Here is a 23,219-nt window from a genome sequence, read left to right as displayed (position 1 = left end):
TTCCATGGACATATCTCCTTCTCTAGAACATCTGTTTTTGCTTTTATACTCATATCGTCTAAATTGTTACAGAACTACATTTGGTAAATGAGAACCATTATCTAATACATGAATTTTAATCTGAAAATTCCATGATTTGTCATCTTCCATGAAATTAAACGTTGCCATACATAATTGATTCCATAGATTCTGCAGTCTTGTGAAATTAGTTCTCAAGAGAAAGTAAGAAAAATTTAATATTAATGCAATAACTAATTACTAATTTAATATAGTTGTTAAAGCTACAACTTTTTTTTTGCCGTATGAGGGCCTCTCACTGTTGTGGCCTCTCCCGTTGCGGAGCACATGCTCCGGACGTGCAGTCCTAGCGGCCATGGCTCACGGGCCCAGCCGCTCCGCGGCACGTGGGATCTTCTCGGACTGGGGCACGAACCCACGTCCCCTGCATTGGCAGGCGGACTCTCAACCACTGCGCCACCAGGGAAGCCCTACAACTTTATTTTTGATGCAAATATATATTTGTGAATATACACAGAGTATTAGAATTTTTTGCATACTTCAAGCATTTTTGCTAAATATCAACAACTAATGTAAGCTAAAGGCACAAGTACAATTAGAATGGAGAAAAGAGAGAACTCAAATAAAATAAAATTAAATAAAATACAGGTTTATTAAAGTGATTTTCTTGTGTTTTTTAATTCAAATATGCAGTGAAGTAATAGATGGACTTTAGTATTTAAATAAAACGTGTTTTGTAATTTGAACAGAATTAATAAAAACTGTTTAATATTTAAATAAAATTAACATAAAATTGGAATATCTGTTTTGCATCTATAATAGTTATTATAGATAAATAACCACCTTAAACAGTGGTTCTCAAAAGACAAGGAGCACAGAATCACCCAGAAGACTTGTTAAAAGATTCCTGGGACCCAGCCCAGAGTTTCTGTTTCAGTAGATCTGGGACTGGAATTTGCATTTCTAACAAGATGCTGGTCCAGGGACCACACTATGAGAAGTACTGCTCTAAAAGTGAAAGTCTTCTAAATACTGACTTTGTCAAGGCTAACCACAGTGACACGGACAAATTACTCAGATCTTTGAAAAGTGAATTGAGCTGTTATCTATTTAATAAACCATAGCACCTTTGCTTTTAGAAATATAATAAAAATAGTTTTGAGATTATTATCCTATAATTTTAAGTTTCTTCATAAAGTATTGTTTTGGAAAAATCAACATTTTTCTGTGTGCTTTTAGAAGAAAAACTTTTACCTATCTGAATTCTCGTAAAAGTTGTGATAGCTGGTGACAGAAAAACTAACGTGTCTTTGAACAGTTTTTGTTTTTCTGATTTTTTTAAGTAAAATTTTATGTTGTCTTTGGTTATTTATTTAGTTTTTTAAAATATCTAAATGCTGGAGAGGGTGAGGAGAAAAGGGAACCCTCTTGCACTGTTGGTAGGAATGTAAATTGATACAGCCACTATGGAGAACAGTATAGAGGTTCCTTAAAAACTAAGAATAGAACTACCATATGACCCAGCAATCCCACTACTGGGCATATACCCTGAGAAAACCATAATTCAAAAAGAGTCATGAACCACAATGTTCATTGCAGCTCTATTTACAACAGCCAGGACATGGAAGCTAAGTGTCCATCAACAGATGAATGGATAAAGAAGATATGGCACATATATACAATGGAATATTACTCAGCCATGAAAGGAAACAAAATTGAGTTATTTGTAGTGATGTGGATGGACCTAGAGTCTGTCATACAGAGTAAAGTAAGTCAGAAAGAGAAAAACAAATACCGTATGCTAACACATATATATGGAATCAAAAAAAAAATGTTCTGAAAAACCTAGGGACAGGACTGGAATAAAGATGCAGACATAGAGAATGGACTTGAGGACACGGGGAGGGGGAAGGGTAAGCTGGGACAAAGTGAGAGTGGCATGGACATATATACACTACCAAATGTAAAATAGATAGCTGTGGGAAGCAGCCACATAGCGCAGGGAGATCAGCTCAGTGCTTTGTGACCACCTAGAGGGGTGGGATAGGGAGGCTGGGAGGGAGACGCAAGAGGGAAGAGATATGGGGACATATGTATATGTATAGCTGATTCACTTTGTTATACAGCAGAAACTAACACACCATTGTAAAGCAATTATACTCCAATAAAGATGTTAAAAAAAATAAATAATATAAAATATCAGTTGGCTACTAGTTTGTTTACAGATATTTATTTTATAGCTTTTTATAATACATCTATCATAGAACATTTGCATCTCAAACGACAGATATTTCAGTATTTTTACTCTATACCATCATCCTCAATTTAATTAAAAATATCAGTAAGAAAAGTCATGCAACAATTAAGGTAAATATTTATAGAAGAACTTAGACAAGGCAATATGAACCAGCTTCCATCATGGTCCTAGAAAGAAGTTTCTTCTACATGGGGCTAATCCCTCATGGATAGGATCTTCTACTAGCTCCTTGGGTATCTTGCTCTAGCATTTTTAACTCTTTTCCTTGTATTTTAATTTTTATTTCTTAACGGAATCTGACTTCAACCCCCTCCATCTGAGCTTAACTCTTCTCATGTGAATGAATGATCCAAAATCCTGTCTTAGATTTCTTATTTACCATTTTCTCCTTGACCCACTGAAAGAAGAGGCTGCTCTGCTCTATCACTTCACTGAAAATATTCTTGCTGACATCACCAGTGATGCACCATAAATCTCCTCTGACTTCACTCTCTGTTATTAGTCTCTCTGCAACATTTGCTACTGTTCTCCAATCTATTTCCTGAAATTCTTGTGTCCTTACTTTTCCTGATAGCATTCTCTCCAACTCGCTATTAAGATATATTCCTTTTCAACTTCTTCTGATCTCTTTTTTCATCAATTCTTTGGCTATTCCTATACTACTGGGGTCCATCTTTAGTCAGATGTTCTCATTCATGTATTCTCAATTAATCCCATGATTTTGACGGTCACCTATAAGTTAATGCCTTTCAAATTGTATCTACATCCTAGATTGCTCCTCTGAACTCAATTTGCATATCCAAATACCTCCTGAGAATTTCTTTCAACCGTCTTATTCTCATATGTAAAAACCGAATTAATTATTCCCACCCAAACTGGCTTTCTTTCTACATCCATATATTGGAGGACTAGAGACTTCAATATGTTCTTTCCTGTATCTAGACCCACTTCTCAGAAGACCCAGAATATCTCTTCTTAGAGTCTGGCTCCCATGGTTGTTTGCTGAGTAGGTAGCAGGCGTATTACTCCATCCCCTGAGCATAGCTGGACCAGTCTTATCTCTCTTCTGGGGACTAAAGTTGAGACAGACAGAATGTGGTATTAGCAGTGGGTGAGATGATCACGTGTGGGCAATGTTCTCTAATTATCAAGCAGGAAAAAAAGCTGGTCTGAAGAGAAAGGTTCATTAAAGCGCAGGTGAAGAGAGCAGTAGAAATGAGAAAGTGTTACACTAGTAAGTGAAAAAGATGGATAGGGTAGCCGCACTGTTTTCTTATAACTCCTGAGTTCTTCTGTACGTTCTTTTCTTGGGATAATAGAGATGTTCCTGTATGGATACAGTAAAGTTTGATTGAGTCTAAGAGTCAACCTAGTCTACTCTGACAGTGATCAAATTGGCCATTAGGCCACATGAGTATTAACTTCTTAACAACTTTTGAATCCAATCTTCTTTCCCCCACTCATAGCCATACCCTCTTCTCACCTAAAGTACTACAGTTTTCCATTAGAGCTTTTCTTTTTCCTCCATCTCCTTCAGTCGTCTATCCCTCTATCTTTCATACTGTTGCAGGACCAATCTTTACAAAATAGGAATCCATATTTATTATTCTTCTGCATGTGCCATTTCATGGCTCCTTGCTGACTACCAGAGGAAGTAAATGCCTTGAAGCAGAGCATGCTAACTGCTCTCTGTCCAGAACCTGGCCAACTTTAATTCATCTTGAGGGTTTGCTGTCCTCTAACTTTTATTTGACTCATGTTATTCTTGCTGCCTAGAATACCCTTCTCTAACTTGTTGCCTGACCATTCCTACTTATTTTTTCAGACCCAACTCCACTGTCTACATTTGCAAATCTCCCCTGATCTAGCAAGTAGAGCTGATTATTCCCTTCTTTGGAATATACACACATACACATTTATCCACTCTGTATCATTTACTTATCTAAATGCCTTTCCTTCATTTTAGAACATGAATTCATTGTTGATGGAGAGCAGTATTTCATAATTTATGCAGCATTTATTTATTTATTATGATCTGACTAAACTTAAGAGATTACTGGTATAATCCAAAGTAGATCTGGGTTCCTGGATCCTAATGATTGACTACTGGTCTATGTGTTAATCCATAATCTAATTCACTTTCTCTTCGAGAAAGAGGGCAACTTTAGAATTATTATAGCTTATACTACAAAATTCAATTTTAAATATCAAGGAGCTCATGTTAAAAGATAAACTGAGGCACATTAAACTTTTCAAGAGTTTATTTGAGCATGCATCATTCAAATTGGTTAGCACTAAACCAGAGGCGGTTAGGAGTACTCCACGCACAGGAGGTAGGGAGATTTACTTACAGAGAAGATGTGGAAGCAAACTACAGAAATTATCTGATTGGCTACAGTTTTAAGCAGTTGCCTTATTTGGGAAAGCCTAGTTGGGTGTTGGTGACTGGTTGTTCTTAAGTTTCATTTTCTTAGATTGGAGGACATTGGCTCTGTTTTAGGTTTTGGTTTGCTTGTGTAGGCTATCAAGGCATTAGAGTCACCTTAGGCTAATGGTCTTCTTGTTTAATTAATTTAACACCCATATTTAAATTAATGGTTTTCTTCACAGCACTTCAAATTGTGACATATATTGCTATGATTTCTTAGAATCACAGTTTACATTTTCCTACTCAAATTCCACACTTTTTTTTAACATCTTTATTGGAGTATAATTGCTTTACAGTGGTGTGTTAGTTTCTGCTGTATAACAAATTGAAACAGCTATACATATACATATATCCCCATTTCTTCTCCCTCTTGCGTCTCCCTCCCAGTCTCCCTATCCCACCCCTCTATGTGGACACAAAGCACCGAGCTGATCTCCCTGTGCTATGTGGTTGCTTCCCACTAGCTGTCTATTTTACATTTGATAGTATATAAAAGTCCATGCCACTCTCTCACCTTGTCCCAGCTTACCCTTCCCCCTCCCCGTGTCTTCAAGTCCATTCTCTACGTCTGCGTCTTTATTCCTGTCTTGTCCCTAGGTTCTTCAGATCCTTTTTTTTTTTTTTTTTACATTCCATATATATGTGTTAGCATATGGTATTTGTTTTTCTCTTTCTGACTTACTTCACTCTGTATGACAGACTCTAGGTCCAACCACATCACGACAAATAACTCAGTTTTGTTTCCTTTTATGGCTGAGTAATATTCCATTGTATATATGTGCCATATCTTCTTTATCCATTCATCTGTCGACAGACACTTAGGTTGCTTCTATGTTCTGGCTATTGTAAATAGCACTGCAATGAACATTTTGGTACATGGCTCTTTTTGAATTATGGTTTTCTCAGGGTATATGCCCAGAAGTGGGATGGCTGGGTCATACGGTAGTTCTATTCTTAGTTTTTAAGGAACCTCTATACTGTTCTCCATAGTGGCTGTATCAATATACATTCCCACTAACAGTGCAAGAGGGTTCCCTTTTCTCCACACCCTCTCCAGCATTTATTGTTTGTAGATTTTTTGATGATGGCCATTCTGACTGGTGTGAGGTGATACCTCATTGTATTTTTGATTTGCATTTCTCTAATGATTAGTGATGTTGAGCATCCTTTCATGTGTTTGTTGGCAATCTGTGTATCTTCTTTGGAGAAAGGTCTATTTAGGTCTTCTGCCCATTTTTGGATTGGGTTGTTTGTTTTGTTGATATTGAGCTGCATGAGCTGCTTGTAAATTTTGGAGATTATTCCTTTGTCAGTTGCTTCATTTACAAATATTTTCTCCCATTCTGAGGGTTGTCTTTTGGTCTTGTTTATGGTTTCCTTTGCTGTGCAAAAGCTTTTAAGTTTCATTGGGTCCCATTTGTTTATTTTTGTTTTTATTTCCATTTCGCTAGGAGGTGGGTCAAAAAGGATCTTGCTGTGATTTATGTCATAGAGTGTTCTGCCTGTGTTTTCCTCTAAGAGTTTTATAGTGTCTGGCCTTACATTTAGGTCTTTAATCCATTTTGAGCTTATTTGTGTGTATGGTGTTAGGGAGTGATCTAATCTCATACTTTTACATGTATCTGTCCAGTTTTCCCAGCATCACTTATTGAAGAGGCTGTCCTTTCTCCACTGTACATTCTTGTCACCTTTATCAAAGATAAGGTGTCCATATGTGCGTGGGTTTATCTCTAGGCTTTCTATCCTGTTCCATTGATCTATATTTCTGTTTTTCTACAAGTATTTTTAAACCAACTCCTTTTATCCAAATGTGGGGAGACTTACTAATAAGATATGAGAGTGGGAGAAGGAGGCAGTAAGATCACTAGATCATACTCTATGAAGCTTGAAAAGTTAGCTTAAGATCTCTATCTTTCAGGGTTTTTTTAACTTAAAATTAGCAGTTGAAATAGCTAATCTATAAATCCCCTCGTAACTCTAAATTTCTGTTCTTGGAAAATCAAAACATTTATAAATATTAATAAAAAGAATAATTTGGAAAGTAATCATTAGTGGCCAGCATGCTTACTTATATTATTAAAGGCATCTATTACTGCTTATATAAACATAAATTAAAATATATTAATGCATTTCTCCATTCCTAGGTAGAAATATCACAAAACATTTTGATTATAGTAACATACCTATACAAGTATAGGGGCTATATATTAATGTAAATTTTAAATATTTGATTTTTATCTTTAGTAAATGAGAGATATAGTACAACACAACCTCAGATGAGATAGAAAACGTGTTTATTCATTTGAAGGTAACCTCCAATAGGTTGTGTTCCAGGAATGTTTCATCATCAGTTGATGCAGTTAAAAGCCTGAAAAAAAAAACACTACCAGAAACAGAAAATGGAGCAAAGCGTCAATTGCTTTTGCATTGTGACTGCTAAATATAAAGGCTTTGTTATTTTCATGGACTACAGTTTCTTAAAGTCAGATATTCTGTTTCACCCATTACAGAGTTACTAGCTTAGAAAAAAATAAAACAAAAATACATTTAAAAATAAATATGTTATACCTTTATTGAACAGTCTGTTCCATGTAAATTTTATGTATATGGCTCTTTTTAACATGAAAATAACAGAGGATCTGTTTGAACTCACCAAATAAATGGTTTTAAGAAAGCCTGGCACATTATCTTATGCATATGTACATTATCTTCCTAAACACTTATGTGATACGGGAATAAATATTAAATTTGAAAAGATAAAAGACAAAAATTAAGGAAGTCTCTGTATTCACTATATTTAAAAAATAGTTATCACCTTGTGTAAATGTGATCTACATAGAATGTGAAACACTGAATTTGCTGTCTGGATCATGGTTGAACAATTGGGAACACTGTGATGGTGTTCAGTCACTTTCTTTTGCAAAATTTAACAACTTTTCTCAAATCCAGGATTTATTCTCTTGGGCTCCTCACTGCTGTTGCCTTTCAGTTCCAGCATTTGCTTCTTAGTGCAGCCATGGCACAGATCCATTGCACCAAAGCACAAAATAGGAAATGAACCCCAGTGGGAGAGATTTTATACATAAAAGTCAAAGCAAAACCCCATAAAGAAAGTAACTATGTGTTTATACATTTCACAAAACAGAAAAATGTTCAAAGGAAAGTAAAATTAGCTTTCAAAATAGTTGCCTCTTGAACTGGATATCTGTTACATGACTGTAAAATTACCTTGCATACTTTTATAAAGAAGAATATTTTCACATTTACAGAAGGTAGCCTAGGTATAGCCAGTCTACACATATTGTTGTTTTTCTTTAACATTTTAAGAGTCATTGTAATTTCCAATTTGGGTATTTTCTGCAAAATTTTCCAGAAGCCTCTTTCCTAACTATTCAAAGAAGTACTCAGAAATTCTCCAATTCTAAGCATAATATTCCCATGTTGCTTAGTGTTAGAAAACAGACATACATTTTACCTACAAAATGGTATTCTCTTGTCAAGAATAGATCAGAAGTGATTAAATAACAAAAGCAGGAAAGAGAAGCTAGTGGCATAGTATAAAGACAGAATACAATAGGCAGAAATGAGTTCAGGAGGTTGAGGAATCCATCTCATAGCTCACTGGCAATTTTCTAAATGAATGAGTAAGTATAGTACTACTGAATCCAATCAAGGTCTCCAAGATGAGGTCACTAGAAAAAGAAACTGTCTTACTCTAGTTCACTGCCTCAAACAAATGTCCGTCTTTCAAAATTAATACACTTTCTTTTTTTGCATTATGAGCATTTTCTCATTTAAAACAAAGTTAAGATTTAAAACTGCATTTCAAACTCTCCTCTACTCACAAAGTGAAAAATAAAACCTTTAACATGTTATAAAGATCCATTATATGTGGCTAAGGATATGTGCATATTTGACATAATTCTACTTGTCTTTCTTATAAATCTTACATTTATCCGCATCTTATTTAAAGTCTATAAAATAAATGTCTCAATGGGATAGTATGAAAATGCTTTTGGAAATAGGGAATTAATGTCTGAACTGAGAAAAAGCATTTCTAGACAACATATAGGGAATTATTTTTGTAGTTCTAAATATTATTAGCTTTACAACTTGCCCTCATTCTTTGCTTCCCCCTCTCCTTTTTTTTTTTCTTTCAAGATATATTGTCCCTCTTAGTATGAATAAAAACTGGAGAACAATAACATCTCTTAGTACATGGAGTCAAGGACAGGAAGAGCCTAATTTTGAAGTATAACATATAGAAAATGAGTGAATGAATGTATGAATGAATTCAATGCCGAAGATTTTACACTTTTGGCTACATTTATTAGTAATACTGGAAATCAAGAGAGTCTTGAAAAATTTCTACCAGAAAATGTAGCAAATTACCAAATTTGTAAAACGATAAAAGCTAAGTATAATCAATGCTGATTACGTTTTGAAAACCATATAGAAAGAATGCAATCTCATATAATTTTTCACAATGATTTACCATCTAACTTTTTGTTAGCTCCTAAATTCTGTTGCTAATAAAACCAATATAAAATATCTGATATGTCCCAACAATCACTAAGTTATCATGTTAATTGTTCAACAGTGTATTCTTTTGGAATTTTAAAAAGGCTCTAATTTTATAATATTACCAAAAGGTTAAAACATGCCAATCTAACACAAAATAAGACAATATTTTGCTTATGTTTTTGGCATATCCATTCAGAAACAAAAGATACAACAGATGGATAATAGTTAATGTTGCCAATATACAAATTCACTTTAGAGAAACTGGGACAATACCATTGCATAGCAATATAGTGCAATAAAAAGAAAATGGGTTTCTGTAGCTCTCTTAAAGGGGAAGGAATTTAAGGAACTAATACTAAACTTATAAAATACATTTTGAAGCTGAATAGTACCTAAAGAGAGCAACTTGAGTATTCAAGATTTTGCTAAATAATGTCACCAAAATTACAGAATATTTAATATGAAGGAAAATAATATTAGCAGAATGTTCTAGGCATCTTCCTGAGGATTTTTATCTCACTTTTATGAGGAAATTTTCTTGACTAAAAAAACACAGATTATTCTGAGAATCTAGATTATTTATAATATCCTTTCAGTGAAATTGGCTATTCATTATATAATTTGAAATAAACTAATGGCAAAGAACAGAAATGATACGTATGCAGTACTTGCTTGTACTGGGTAGTTTATACAGGTGAAGTTATTAAAATCTCTCAATCAATCCCAAATATAAGTACTATAATTTCCACTTTACACACAAAAGAGTTAAAGATTCAGGGTAGAGTTAAATGATTTCCACAGGTAATGCTGTGAATTTCAGAACAAAGATTCAAACCTATGTGTATTATATCCCAACATTTTATCGAATATGCTGTGTTGATCTTCAATAAAGGACTATGTCTGTATATTTCAATACAGTTTGAATGAATATGAGAAAAACAAATTAGAAACTAAGAGCAGTGAAGAAACTATCATTAGAGTATACAGGGATGGGTTCCAGAGGCCTAACAAAAGGTTTGGACTTCATAGCAAATTGCTGTTGGTGAAATTAAAGCAAGGTCATATTGTACTAATCTGCTTGTTAGTCTTATAACCTCCACTAAATAGTAAACTCTATCATGGGGACAGAGACCAAGAGAATTAATCTTGTTTAATCTTCTCTCCCCACTGCCTGGTGCAGGACACTGGCTAAAACAAGGCATTCAATGAATTTCCAGGGAATGAACCAAACTGCAAGCAGAGAAAGGCCATAGTCTGGAGAAATAAGTTTGGTGGTAAGCAATCACAGAAAGGGTTTGCTTTCATTATGAAATTAGAGCCATTATGGCTGAGAAATGAATCCAAAGGAGCTTTAACACCAAGCTAGTCAAGAACTCAGAGCCAGTCAAAGGACCAGAATGACTAGGATGTAAAACAAGAGCAGAGGCCTGAGAAGTAACTCAGTATCCTAAAGAGACCTTAATTAAAGGAGAACTGGTGAAAAAGATTCGGAGGAAATCACCTAATCACGCCTTTGGAATTTATGTTAAGAAATCATTGTGCTAAAAGAAATCACCTGCTTTTATGTAGATAAAACTTATCCAACATTATTTATTTTAATGAAAATGCATCTTTCATAAAATAAATAGAAATTAATTCTTATTTCAAAATTTATGGTGGTTTATAAGAAAGCCAAACCCTGTGGTCTGGTCTCAATCACGTGAGAGTGTCACCTTACTGCCGACTTGTGGCCACCTGACTGAAATTCAGGGGCAGACTCTGGAGAAAAAGAAATATTAGAAAACAGAATCTGTAAAGTAAAGCTCAAAAGCGAATGCTTTTTTCTATAGTTTATCATCAGGTTTTGCAGAATTGAGAGTAATATATGCGTTTTGAAGAAGTTAAGTCCATAGACTTTTGACAGCTTATTACTTCCATCTAATATGACTTGGTGGGCTTACCAGTAATTATAAATCATAAGAACAGTAAACAAACTTTTGTTTTTAAGATAATTATGAGATGACTGGCTTCATTTTAAAATAAAGTTTCAAGATCAAGTGGAAGTTTTCCTGAAATACTAACTGGATATATAAATATAAAACTTTCTAAATGTTTTTTCCAAGGTTAAAAAATAGGTTTGAATAATTGTTTAACAGCATTTCAAAAAATAAAATAGATAAAAATAGTACCATACTTAACATTCAACCCTGTATACAAATTTAAAGATGATTGTGGTGTCTTTGCTCACTTTATATGTAGCACACTTGGCCAGAAATTCTACGTTTTAGAAATTAAGTTGGCTTCACATTTCTGAAGTGGGTAAACTGCTAGACACTGACACTTTAGCTTGAATTAGCATTATATGATTGTTTTCCCCTTAAAAATTTAATAAGATATATCTAATATGACTAAATGGAGGTTTTGATGAAGATAGCAACATAGATCCCAGTATCATACCAATCTTCTCTGGGTTAGATATTCCTAGGTAGGATGCTGTACTTGGGGACTTTTGGGTAACTAAATGGAAGCCCTAGACAAATACAGGGAGTTAATACCAGAATTTAAGCAAAAAAGTAAGACAAGATGGATGAGTATTTACATAAAATTTACTTTTTACTTGCTATTTTGCCTAAGAATTGCCTTACCTGTCCAGCAATGTTTATCTCTGAAATAACCTCTTATCTTTGAGCTCTCACAAACAATTTTTGCCAATGACACTGTCTTTAAAAATCACTATGTTTGTGTTTTACAAATTAAACTTTAAAAAATACTTTTCTTAGTATAAGAAATGACCAGTTCCGTCCAGTAATTTATCGGGTTCTTAGTGCACAGCTTTCATGAGGTAGATCTTAATCACCTAGTATGCCATTATCATGATCCATAAAAGTTAAAAATGACAAAGATTCAGGAGGAAGGGAAAGTAAATAAATGTATGTTTTACAAAAGATCAAGTTAAAAAATCACAGAAAAATAAAAAATTTATTTTTATTTAAAAATAAAAAGGAAAATGTCTTTTGTAGCTCAGAAATATATTAAATAGTAAATAAATTTGATTTTGGGGAGATCCAAAATACATAAATGAGCGATCTGTTTATTTAGGACAGAAATATGCTGGGTCTGCAACTCTGTTTAGCGCCCAGTTGAATCATGTTTTTGGTAAGATCTAATTGCCATCACAATTTGTATCTTAGGACTTTATAGTCAGGTACAACATCAAAAATATGTTTCTAAGATAAGCAGGTCTCTTTTTACATTTCAAAAATACATGGGGCACAACTATGATAGTGATTTTTTAAAAAGCTTGATGTTGGATTTCAATTATTATATTTTAACAAAGTTTTTTTTTTAAAGTTATTCCTTCATTTCAGAAACTTGTATTTCCCTGTTGTTTCTTCACATCATTTTCCAGTCTTGAATTTACAGATAACTTTATATTAGGAAAAAGAATCAAATGCTCCTCACAATACCAGTTCATCACCCAGAAAATATGGAGATAATTCCAATTTTAAAAAGCTTTTTAAAGCATACATCAAACAAAAAATGAACTAAAGCGACAATATATTACACACTTTTAAAACACAGAAATAAGAAAATTCATGAGGTAAGCAGACTAATTGTTGAAAACAATTTTAAAACAGTGTAAGTCATGCCTTTCTCACTGCTTTAGGAAAAAATGCTAAATAATAATATAACCAGAAACTCAGGTTTCCTTTTGGTATTCATCATTTTAAGTGTAAATCATTCATATTTCCATTTATTGTCTGAAATTAGCAAAACACAACTTTTTTCAAATTCTGCATTATTCTGGGAAAACACAGTCCGGTATTTATGACCAGAGGTCCTTGGAAAAATGATTGGGCCGAGAAAGAAGCCTAACGTAATTTTAAAAATGACGACATAAACACTGGATTTGGGGATAAACTAAGATTTTTTGGACACTTAAAAGTATACCAATTTCAAAGCTGGTTTTGCCAACAATACTTATGTAGGCAAACTAGAACTTGCCATCTTCTTTTTTTTTCAGAGGCCTTTTTTTCCTTTGGTTGAAAGAAAAATTACCCTCTATTAACTCTGAGATCCTTTGGGAAAGAATATCCTAGCCTTTCCTTGAAAGTCTTCCCACCTCTACTGTCAAGCTAAAACAAAGCTTGTTTCTTCCTCCCTACTGGTGAACTCTAATCAGCTTGTATAGGAGGGAAAGAAACAAATACTGTACCTGGACAGTGAAAGGTACATGACTTTACCAGCGAGTGCTTTCTTGAGATAAGATGAAATGGTGAAAGCACTTTCAAATATAACGTATAATGTACAACGGGAAGGCTAAACTAAAGGAAGAGAGGATGGTTTTGTGAGCTTGGTAGGGCTTGCAACAGAAAAGAATACTGGAAAGTTACACATTACTACTCCCTAAAGAGACGTTGACTACACACACACACACACACACACACACACACACACACACACACCGTTACTTAGCACCCAGGAAGATATCTGAACTCCAGCTCTCGTCTTCTTACAGCTGGTTAAGTGTACCCTCTCCTCACCTCGGTCCGAGCACTAGAAAAAAAAAAGAAAACGAAAAAGAAAAGTTATTTATTCCAGCAATGCAAGGTCTTTGGGCTTCTCATTCAACATCTCTCTATACTTTGGTCCCCAGGGGAAACTGCAAACCTTTATCTCCTGGTCTTCAGCGGTTCCTATCGGCTCAGTAGGGAAGGGTGGGGGCAAGTGGGAAAATCCTTAAGGAAAAAGGAGTCACCCCTGCGTCCAAAAGTATTGGAAGTGCTCGCTCGTATCTGCTTGTGGTCCGTGCTGGTGCTCCGCCGCCGCCCCTCAGTGAAGTCCGAGAAGCGGCCAAGTTTAAAGTGAAACGAAGATGGAAGCACTCTCTCTCCCTGTTTCTCAGAGAGTCCCTTAACTTATTTCGCCGCAGGTTCTTGCCCTGGACTTTTCGGAAACCTTTTTTCACTTCAGGGGACAAAAAGCCACAGGGGCAGCGCTGATGGTTTTAGTGGAGAGTCTCCTGGCCTGCAGTGGTGTCCGCTGATGTATTTGTCCTTGGTGTCCCTTTGGTTTATTTTTCTGAGGTGTCGGAGGTGTCGCCACGCAGACCCGCTGCTGCGCGAGTTTGCCACCAGCTCTCGAACTCTAATCGTCCGGCGCCACCCGGGCTCCGCGGAACTCGCCCCAGAGCCCCGGACCCGGTGCCGCCAGCGAACCTGGAAGGAGGAGGCGCAGCAGGAACTGCGGCCCCTGAGCCGAGCTCCTTCGGAGCAAAGCCTCCGGAAGAGTTGCGCGGATTCCTAAACCCCGGATTGGACCTGGAGCCCGGTGGGCGTAGAGAGGAAGAAGGAAGAAGAGGAAGGAGGAGACACGAGAGCACTTTCCACCTCAAGCGCCAACACCCCTCGCATCCTCTCCTGAAAGAGGCAGCTGTGTGGGTCCTGCCTACGCGTGGGTGCACGTGTACGCGCTTGGGAGAGCCCGTGGGTGTGTTCGGGTGTGAGCGCGTCTGGGCACCCGCAGGGCAACGCTGAAGGCTGGGAGAGCTCTATTGGTAGCCAAATTCGAGAACGCCCTATCCTAGGAGGCCACTAGCACGTGGCTTTGACAAGTAGGCCTGGAAGAGGCCCTCATTAGCCAGCTTCCTTCGGCAACTCCCAACTCTTACATTCTCTTTGGGTTCAGACTGGTTTCGGGGCCAGCAGAGATCCGAGCTGAGAGGGAGTTCCTCGCTGGGGCCGAAGACCAAGTGCTGGTGAACCGGTTAAAGAGAAGTGACAGGATTTCCAGGCTCAGGAGATAGGAACAGCTGATTTCACTCGCGGTTCCCAGGAGAAAGACTTTTTCCGGGCTGGAGGGAGGGTAGGGTCGAGGAGAGTAATTCTAGGATTTGTGGCGAGAAAAGTCGACCTCCGCCGGCGGGGCCCTGTCTTGCTTTCTCCCCATCCCTCTTCTCTTTCCTGCTTCAGACCTGTTCCCTGTCCCAGTAACCTTAGTGGCCTGGTCTGGCTTGTGACGACTATTGGGTTTACTTTCTGCCCTTGACATACTAATATGTGACCAACTTCAGTACTGGTAATGTCTGATGCTCAACTGAGTTGATTCTCAAATATAATATTCTTTTCAGCTTTTGCGCCCATCGATTAGTAAGTAAACTACCACCTACTACTAAGGGGACGGTGGAAAACAGTCGCAGGCGACTGAGACCCCTAGGTCAGCAGTCCTCCATCTCAGATATTCCTGGCGGGTTATAGCTAATGACTTTTCCCTGTGCCATAAGCAGTCACAGCCTGACCCGGTGATACTCCTTTACCCCGTAACCGTGGGGCAGTGGGCGGTCAGCAAGTCCCCCCGTCGCAAAAGACTGGGGACGCCCCTGAAGTTCGCCTTCATGCTCCAGATTTTCTGCTTTCTCCCCTCCCCCTGCCTGCAACGCCCCCGCGCCTCGCCTGCCCCGGGATTTGCCGGCGCCTGGCTGGCCCTTTACTCCAGCCCTGGGTAAATCAGCCCGGAACTCGCCAGGCTCCGAGGCGCGGAGGGAGGCGTGGCGGCCCCGGCGAGGGTCTCGCCTGACTCCCGGAGTCTCGGCGGCGCAGCAGCTCCTGTCACTGCGGCGAGGGTCGGGCTCACGGCCGCGCGCCCCGCCGCCGCCACCGCCTCCATGCTGCAGCGCGGGGCGCAGTTCCTCCCGGCCCGGCGGCTGCAGTCGTCCAAACACGCCGGCTCGGGAAGCCCGGAAGCCGGGCCCGCCCGGGCCACAACCACAGCGCTGGAGTCGGACCGCCAGCCTCTCGCCTGAGCCGCGGACTCGCCCGGAAGCCGCGGGCAGCGGGCGGGGCACTGTGCAGTGGCGCGTAGGAAGACTGCCGCGGTGTGCAGAGCGGTCCGAACTGAGGACTCTGTGTGCGTGCGCGCGGGGGTGCGTGTGTTTGCGCCTGTTTTTCGTTCTTCCCTCAAGGATGGCAATGGCTTGCAGCTGGCTGCTCCCTTAGGATTCTAGAGTTTGTGGAGCTCTAGGTTGTGAGCACAAACCACCCATATAATCCATTTTGCACGGGCGGTTTATATCAGGAGAAAAAAAGCGCAACTGGACGGGGGTGGGGCAGACCAAGGAAACCTTCTGGAAATACAAATACGCACGCACAACACTCATAAGAGAGAGGAAGAATGAAAGACCTGGTAAGATGTCTGTAACCCTCCTGCTGGCCCTTCCATTTTTCCGGAAAGATTCTGGATCGTTTCTATCTTTTGAAGTCATCTTGGCATCTATTTTTTTGTAAGCTCTCTCCAGCTTAGTAGCGTGCGTGAGGGCGTGTGTGTATGTGTGCGCGCGCTTATCTGATGCATTTGACTGTCTTTTGTACAACTGCCCAGAAGCAAATGTGTTAACTCGGCGGTCCCCCTCGATGCCTGGCTTCTCGCAGAGCGCGGAGGACGCCCAGACCCATTTTCCAGTCTGGATTCGGAAGGGCTGCTCAGCTTTGGACCCTTGTGTGTGGATCGCTTTACCCAGAGGCTTGGAAAGCGCCAGTATTAACCTGCTTACAGGTACATCACAAGGTCACCAGAGGGTCTTGCAGCCGTCTTGTTTCTGTGCATCTAGACCTTCCTGTCTTGGCCCGAAGGATATTTACGTTTCGGTCGACATAATTTGAAGCCAAAAGTTCAGCCTGTCGAGCTGGTTTCTGCACAATCAAGGTAAAAAGAATTGCCTTTCAAACTGCTTAACAAAATCCCCGACTCTTCGACTCTTCCTTGCTGGTTCCTGGCTCTTTTGCCTCCCCACCAAAATGTCACCAGCTCTTGAATTACGTGGATTTGGGTTGGAGGAGAACTTGAAGGAAACGTGATAGAACCGCTATGCTAGACCACTCTCTTTGCTGCCCGTGGTCCTGTGGGCATCGAAGCCGATCGTGAGAAGGACCAGTCACCTCCTTGCTTTTCCTTCCCCGTGCTGTACTGGGGGTGTGTGTGTGTGTGTGTGTGTGTGCAAGTGTGAATGCGAGTGCGCGCGCGCCTGTCTGCGAGTGTGTGTGTGTGTTTGAGTGTGTTTCTGTGTGTGCGTGCGCGGCCGCCCTACCTCTGCCCGATTCCTGGGTGCAGAAACGCGGGTTTCATGGGGCGATCGCCGCGGATCCCCCGCCCAGCGCGACCTGCGGGCAACGGCGGCAGTGGCAGGAGCCGCCTCTCGGACTCCCTAGGATGCGGGTGCTGAGCTATGGCAAAGGGCAGCGAAGTGACGAGCGAGACCCACGTACGACTGTGAAAGCCACCTGGAAACACCTTGCCGGGATTGTACCTGCGGGCAGAAAGTCTTCCTGCGCCCGTCTTTCCTCTAGAGGCACCAGGTAACAAGCAAACGACTTCCCGCCTCACCCAGTTTCCCTCTGATCTTATTTCTAGTGTCTTATCTGCATTGCAGGCTACTTTACTTATTAATGTTTTGAAAATCATTAAGAAGGGCTGGGTATTCAAGGGCGCTCTGTGATGTAATATAATTTCTAGTAGGTGGAATATAAATCTATACCTGAGCATTTAATCTAGTAGTGAAAGCTAAGAAAATATGGATACGCTCCACCCTAAGTGATGTTTTTGGAAGCTAGGCGTGTTGAACCTGTCTGAAGAAGCCAGAGATTAAAGTCCCGTGTTTTCTTCAGGCTATGGTTGCCACGGACCATTTGGTATCCAACCCTCCCCAGATTGTGGAGTGTGAGAGGGTGTTTGGTTTCCACCCATCGTTTAAGGCAGGGATCACTTTGACCCTTCTCTTCCTCTGGTGCCAGGTTGTTTTCCTGATTGTCGACGAGCTTGCCAGATCCTTTAGTAGTTGTAAATTATGCATCTGGAGACTTTAATTCGAAATAGAGTTTTCTTGGAACTTGCTTTGAGTGGAAGGGAATTCATTGCCACGGGTGTATGTGTTGAGATACGGTGTTTAACTGCCAGGGTTGCTTTTATGTAGCAAAATAGATCCATATCTAGAGGAGCGCTGCTAAAACCACAACCTCAGTCCCCAGCTGCATTGTCTCGCTTGTGGAGAGGGGCTTGTACGCGCGTGGTTTGTTTTTATTTTGTTCTGCTTTTTTTTTTTTTTTTTGGTTTGTCTCTGTATAATGTGTATTTTGAAAATTCTTGCCAGTGCCTTGATTTACAAGGAGTAGGGTGGATTTGCGACTGCCTAATTAACATATTGGGTCTGATATGTTAAAAATGGAGATTCCCACAGCCGGCTGAGGCAGAACAAATTTAGTGAACTTCCAAAGCCTCTTACCTTCGCACCTTATTTCTCTCATTTCCTATCCCATCACCTCTGCGTCCCCTACAGAAAATTTCTCTCCCTTCTCGAGGGCATTAGGATTAAGAAAATAAAGCACTTCCAAAGTAGTCTCATCAATGTTTTATTAGACAGTGAAGGCGGTCTGAATAATTCAGCTAGGGAATGCTCGTTTGTCTCCCGCCTTTGGGAGCTGCCTGCTCGCTGCACTCAACCAAGGGTTTGGCTCAGCCGAGCGCACGGTGCCCTGCTCCTGGAAGCAGTGACTGGGACTGCTCCGCGGGTTTCTCTTTGCTGAAGCCGCTTGGAAAGTGGAGGGGCGCTGCCTGCTTTTCCTCCGCCCGCTGCATTTTTAAAATAGATATCCGTATGATGGTATTTGCGGACTACAAGCCGGTCGCTAGCTAGCTGCTGTCGCTGTCCCTGCGCCTTGATGTCCCCGACTACTCTGGAGATTGGGCTCGGCTGCTGCTTCAGCCCTCGCAGGCTGGTGGTGCTACAAGGCCGTGTTTGCAGCGGGCTTGGGGGCTGGGCTCCGCCACTGCAGCTGCCAGGCCCGCGTTGACACTTTCTTGGGGCCGGGCGGGAGAGCTCAGCGGGCCCCCTGGCAGACAGCGGGCGCATCATGGCAGAGGTGGCTGCCTGGATTTGAGACGGAGGAAGTGGAGAGACACACGTGGCGGGGGGTGGGTGGGCAGTGAGGTCCTGCCCGATTTCCTTGCGCCTGCAGCCCCCTCTCCCTTCTTGGTAAATGAATATTCAAGTACATAGAAGGAAAGCTGGCTGGCTGCAAAAATGCCTTGATATTCACATACTGCATGATTTCTCAGGATTCAAAACCTGAAACGAAGTGTGCTTTTCCTAGGCCTCCATTTGTTCCTCTCTTCTCTCCCCTCTTGCTCTCCTGGATTTAATCAGGTCATTTCTACTCCTGTTTTACCTCCAGTTGAAATACCACTGGAAAGACTGCTACCTACCCGCACCCCAACTCCAATAAACACGAAGGAGTTGAAGGCCACTCTTTAGACAGATTTGCTCTGTAACTTTGAGCTCTAGGGAGAGCCAAGAAAGAATAGGGAGTATAACTCGACTTTAACAGAAAAGCAGGTCCCCCCTCTACTTTCTGAAGACTCAGAAAGAAAAGGGTACTGCCTGCATACATAAAGACTAAAAATAACTGAATTTGAGAGGAATTAGGTGAGGATTTTTCTTTTCTTTCATCATTTCCTTTTTCTCTTTTAGTGAATTTATTTGTATTTCTCCTATTGCTCAGAAAATCATAGTCAGAAAATTGATTTGTGTATACTAAAAATCTGACAGAGATACCTTTTTGTCCCCCAGATTTCTTCAGAATATTATTACAACAGAAACTTATAGCATACTCATAATATTTGTTAGCAAATAAGCCATCCCTGTTTAGAGGGTGCCCAAGAAGGATGGGATACTGGTGGAGAATATTAGTACTTGGGAAAATTTTGTGTTTTCTCCATGTCCCTCATTTCATTTCACCCTGGCCTTTTCTCATTAAGGATTCAGTCCTTTGCAGGTTAAGTCTTGTCCTTGTGCCCTCATCCTCTGCGAAGGTTGAAACAAATGTATTAACTGGATGTTGAGTGATCAGACGCCTAAACATAGATTGTGGTGTGATTCATGTTTAAAAATGCCATTCATTGGTGCAGACTGGAGGTAGGTGAAATGTCAAAACCAGATAGTCCCCCTAGCATAGAGTTTCATGTATAGAAGTTCCTTAAAAAATGGAGCCTTCTGCCTCCCTTCTCTTCTCTCTTGTCTGGAGAGACAGAGAGGTGCAAACCAGTTTGAGGATCTGAGTCCATTGCCCTTGGTCAGCGTTGTACTTAGAGCTGGCTTGACTCACTAATAGGTCAAGACTATCAGGTATTGATAGAAAATTTCCTAGAAAAACTTTCCTTCCTTGTCAGCTCTCTTGTGGTCACTAACAAGAGGGGCAGAACAATAGGAAAGCTAGGATACCCATGGACACAGATGTGAGCATATAGGCAGGCGGAAAGGAGTTGTCATTTAGCTCCTGTCCTCGAGACCATTCCTTTTTGTCATTTTTTCACTTTCTCTTTTCAAGAGGAGAATGACCTTGAGCAACACCAGTCTTCTGTGCTTCGCATACCTCGTTTCCTCCCTCAAACATGTGATGTATATATGAACACACACACATACATACATACACACACACCTGAGTTTTGAAATGAGATTCTTGTGCTTATGTGTTTTGGGAGGGGTTCATCAAATATATCTCTGATTGATACCAGCCAGAGGTGATTTTCTTTCCTTTTCCATAAGAGTATGTAGCAAGAGCTGTGGTAACTTGAGGCAAGATTGCCCCACCCTTATCCCCTCTTCCAGTATTTTTATCTCGTCTGTCATTCAGTGTATTCCTGGTATTAAAGCAGTGTCTGATTATGGCACTGGTGTTTAAATGACCATCATATGTTATAACTGCCTTTTATCTTTTTATGAATGACCATAAGTTCCCTTTTGTGCATTTAAACCAGTGTTCTGTTTCCTCTTGCTTCTTGAAGCACTTTAGACTTCTTAGTTTTGCTGAGTTTTCTAGCTGGTGAAATTAGGATCTTGCTTTCTGCTGATACTATTGCTGTGTTGATATGTGGTTGGGATGAAATGCCTGCAGATTTCTAACAGTGTTCCTGCCTCTACATAAAACTACTACATCATAGTTCTATATCATAACTTAGTTATTATATATCTATATCATAACTATATATGATATATCTATATCTATATATAGATATATCTATATCTATATCATAACATAGTTCTATATCATATCCAGTTATTTTAAGGAAAATTTACTATAAATAAGATTGCTAAGTATTTTTGCCAATTTTAAGGTTGGAAGAAGAAAGCTACTTGAAAGTTTCTGATGGCTTAACTGGCTAATCTACTGACTCATTCCAGTGAATTTTATTTTCTGTTTACTCAGAAATGTAATATACTGGCATTACTTTCAGAGTTTTGTGTATAGTATAAATGGTTCTGAGTTTTATGTTTCATTGAAGAGTAAAGATATAAATTCAGGCCTTTTAATAGATGTGTTTGTGACCCTGTAGGATACATGACTAACTGGTAATTTTGCTAAATCATTCCACTGACACACATGTGCATAGCTCTGCCTTGTTCAATAAACCTTGAGAGTGAGACTACTTATTATATTTCTACAGCCCACATTTTTATTCCTGTGGCATCCTTCAATCATTGAGGACTATTTAAAATCTAAGGCGGTATAATTTGTCCATTACATGGTGTGTTCATGGTGAAATTAAGAAGTATTATGTTTATAAGTATTGAAGCTATTCTGGTTAGAGGTGTACCATTTTTATTATGCTCTATCAACATAAATTATATGTTATTATGAAAACTCCTGTTTTATGTAAGTATAACAAGAGCTAGAAAAAATAAAGAATTTAATTCAGATATAGTGCTGTTTTTTAAGCTTTTCCATCTTAGTGTTCTGATAGATTCTATTCTGACAGAATGCTTTTTACTGATCTATGACATAATTTAATACTAATTATGAAGATGGTTAACAAGTGATAGAAAATTACAAAGGAATTACATGGTTATATAAATGCTCTGTCACTTTACTGATAACAAGTAAGTCACATGAAAAGGGTTTTTTATTTAAACTACAAACTACATCCGTAAGGTTTCTCGGAAATTGGCTTTGATAGCCTATGTTTATTAAGTTACAAACTTGGTCACATTGGGAGGAAAATGCCAATTGACCAATTTAAGTGCTGTTAGAAAATATATCTTTTAATAAAATCTGTCTAATTGTAAACCTCATGCTTTTCTTCTTTTCTTTGTAGGAGCATATATGTAATTTATTGCTTTTTAAAAAGCTTCCAATGAAATATTTTGAAATCGGTGTTATTATAATCCTTATGAAGAACAATTAAGAATTACCACTGAATGTTGAATCTATTTTAGATTTTGTAACAAAAAAAACTCTCCAGAAAAGTAACAAGATACAGGAATAAAGTTGTAGGATCCTTTCACCAGCTCTGAGAGTGTTTCTGAATTCTTAGAAAAAGAACAAAAGAAAATGCCAATTAGTTCAATAGATACTCAATTAGAACTAGTACACTTAATCAAGAGTTAGAAGCCAAAACAGTGCTGTTTACATTACTGTATTTTCACTTTGCCCTTTGTAGCTCTTTTAAGGAGTTGCTAAAGAGACCTAAAGGACATATATTAGTTGCTCTCCAGATTCTGTCACCCATGTTGACTTCTCATTTCCTGTCTTGAAGTAATCATGAATCTTAGTGGTATCACTTCCAAAGTTATGTTTGCATTAAAGTGATTTACTAGTGGAAACATATCAACTCTGTAACCATGAAAACTAACTTTCTTGTACCTTCTTTGGAAGTAAAGGCTGTGGTATTTTCTCAATAATTAGCTCTTTTTGTTATTTTTTCCCATGGTGTAAAAGTTAGGTTACCAAGTGATTTATGTGCACTTGTCTTATTAGTGCTAAAGCATTTGTATAGCAGCGTTAAAATGCGTATACTTTATAGGGAAACATTGAACACTGAATTGAGTACTCAGGACATATGCTTTATTCTACATGGATAGAGTTATCATTATATCACTAATATTCACTAATGTATCACTAGTATTCACATATATTTTAATTTGAAATGCCTCATTTAACAGAAATATGCCTACCTTTAAATTGAAAA

At 39.1% G+C, this 23,219-nt stretch overlaps 1 protein-coding gene and 1 long non-coding RNA gene across 5 annotated transcripts in view; one reads left to right on the top strand and one right to left on the bottom strand.

Annotated features, from left to right (window-relative positions):
* Positions 1 to 3,287: 3,287 nt before the first annotated feature.
* Positions 3,288 to 15,735, bottom strand: LOC137224216 (uncharacterized). Its single transcript, XR_010943306.1, has 3 exons — positions 13,878 to 15,735; positions 13,673 to 13,763; positions 3,288 to 3,602 (listed from the first exon to the last, which is right to left on the bottom strand). It is a non-coding gene; the product is annotated as an uncharacterized lncRNA (long non-coding RNA).
* A 129-nt stretch (positions 15,736 to 15,864) lies between these two features.
* Positions 15,865 to 23,219, top strand: part of LRFN5 (leucine rich repeat and fibronectin type III domain containing 5) — a 257,343-nt gene continuing 249,988 nt past the window's right edge. For all 4 annotated transcript variants that reach the window (XM_067737132.1, XM_067737130.1, XM_067737129.1 and 1 more), the window contains exon 1: positions 15,865 to 17,557. The gene's annotated coding sequence lies outside the window, so the exon portion shown is untranslated. The remainder of the gene's footprint in view (positions 17,558 to 23,219) is intronic.

The sequence above is a fragment of the Pseudorca crassidens genome, chromosome 1, assembly GCF_039906515.1.
Source record: "Pseudorca crassidens isolate mPseCra1 chromosome 1, mPseCra1.hap1, whole genome shotgun sequence".
NCBI classification, from domain to species: domain Eukaryota; kingdom Metazoa; phylum Chordata; class Mammalia; order Artiodactyla; family Delphinidae; genus Pseudorca; species Pseudorca crassidens.
Note: the sequence above shows the minus strand (reverse complement) of the source record. Positions and strands in the feature narration are given on the sequence as shown.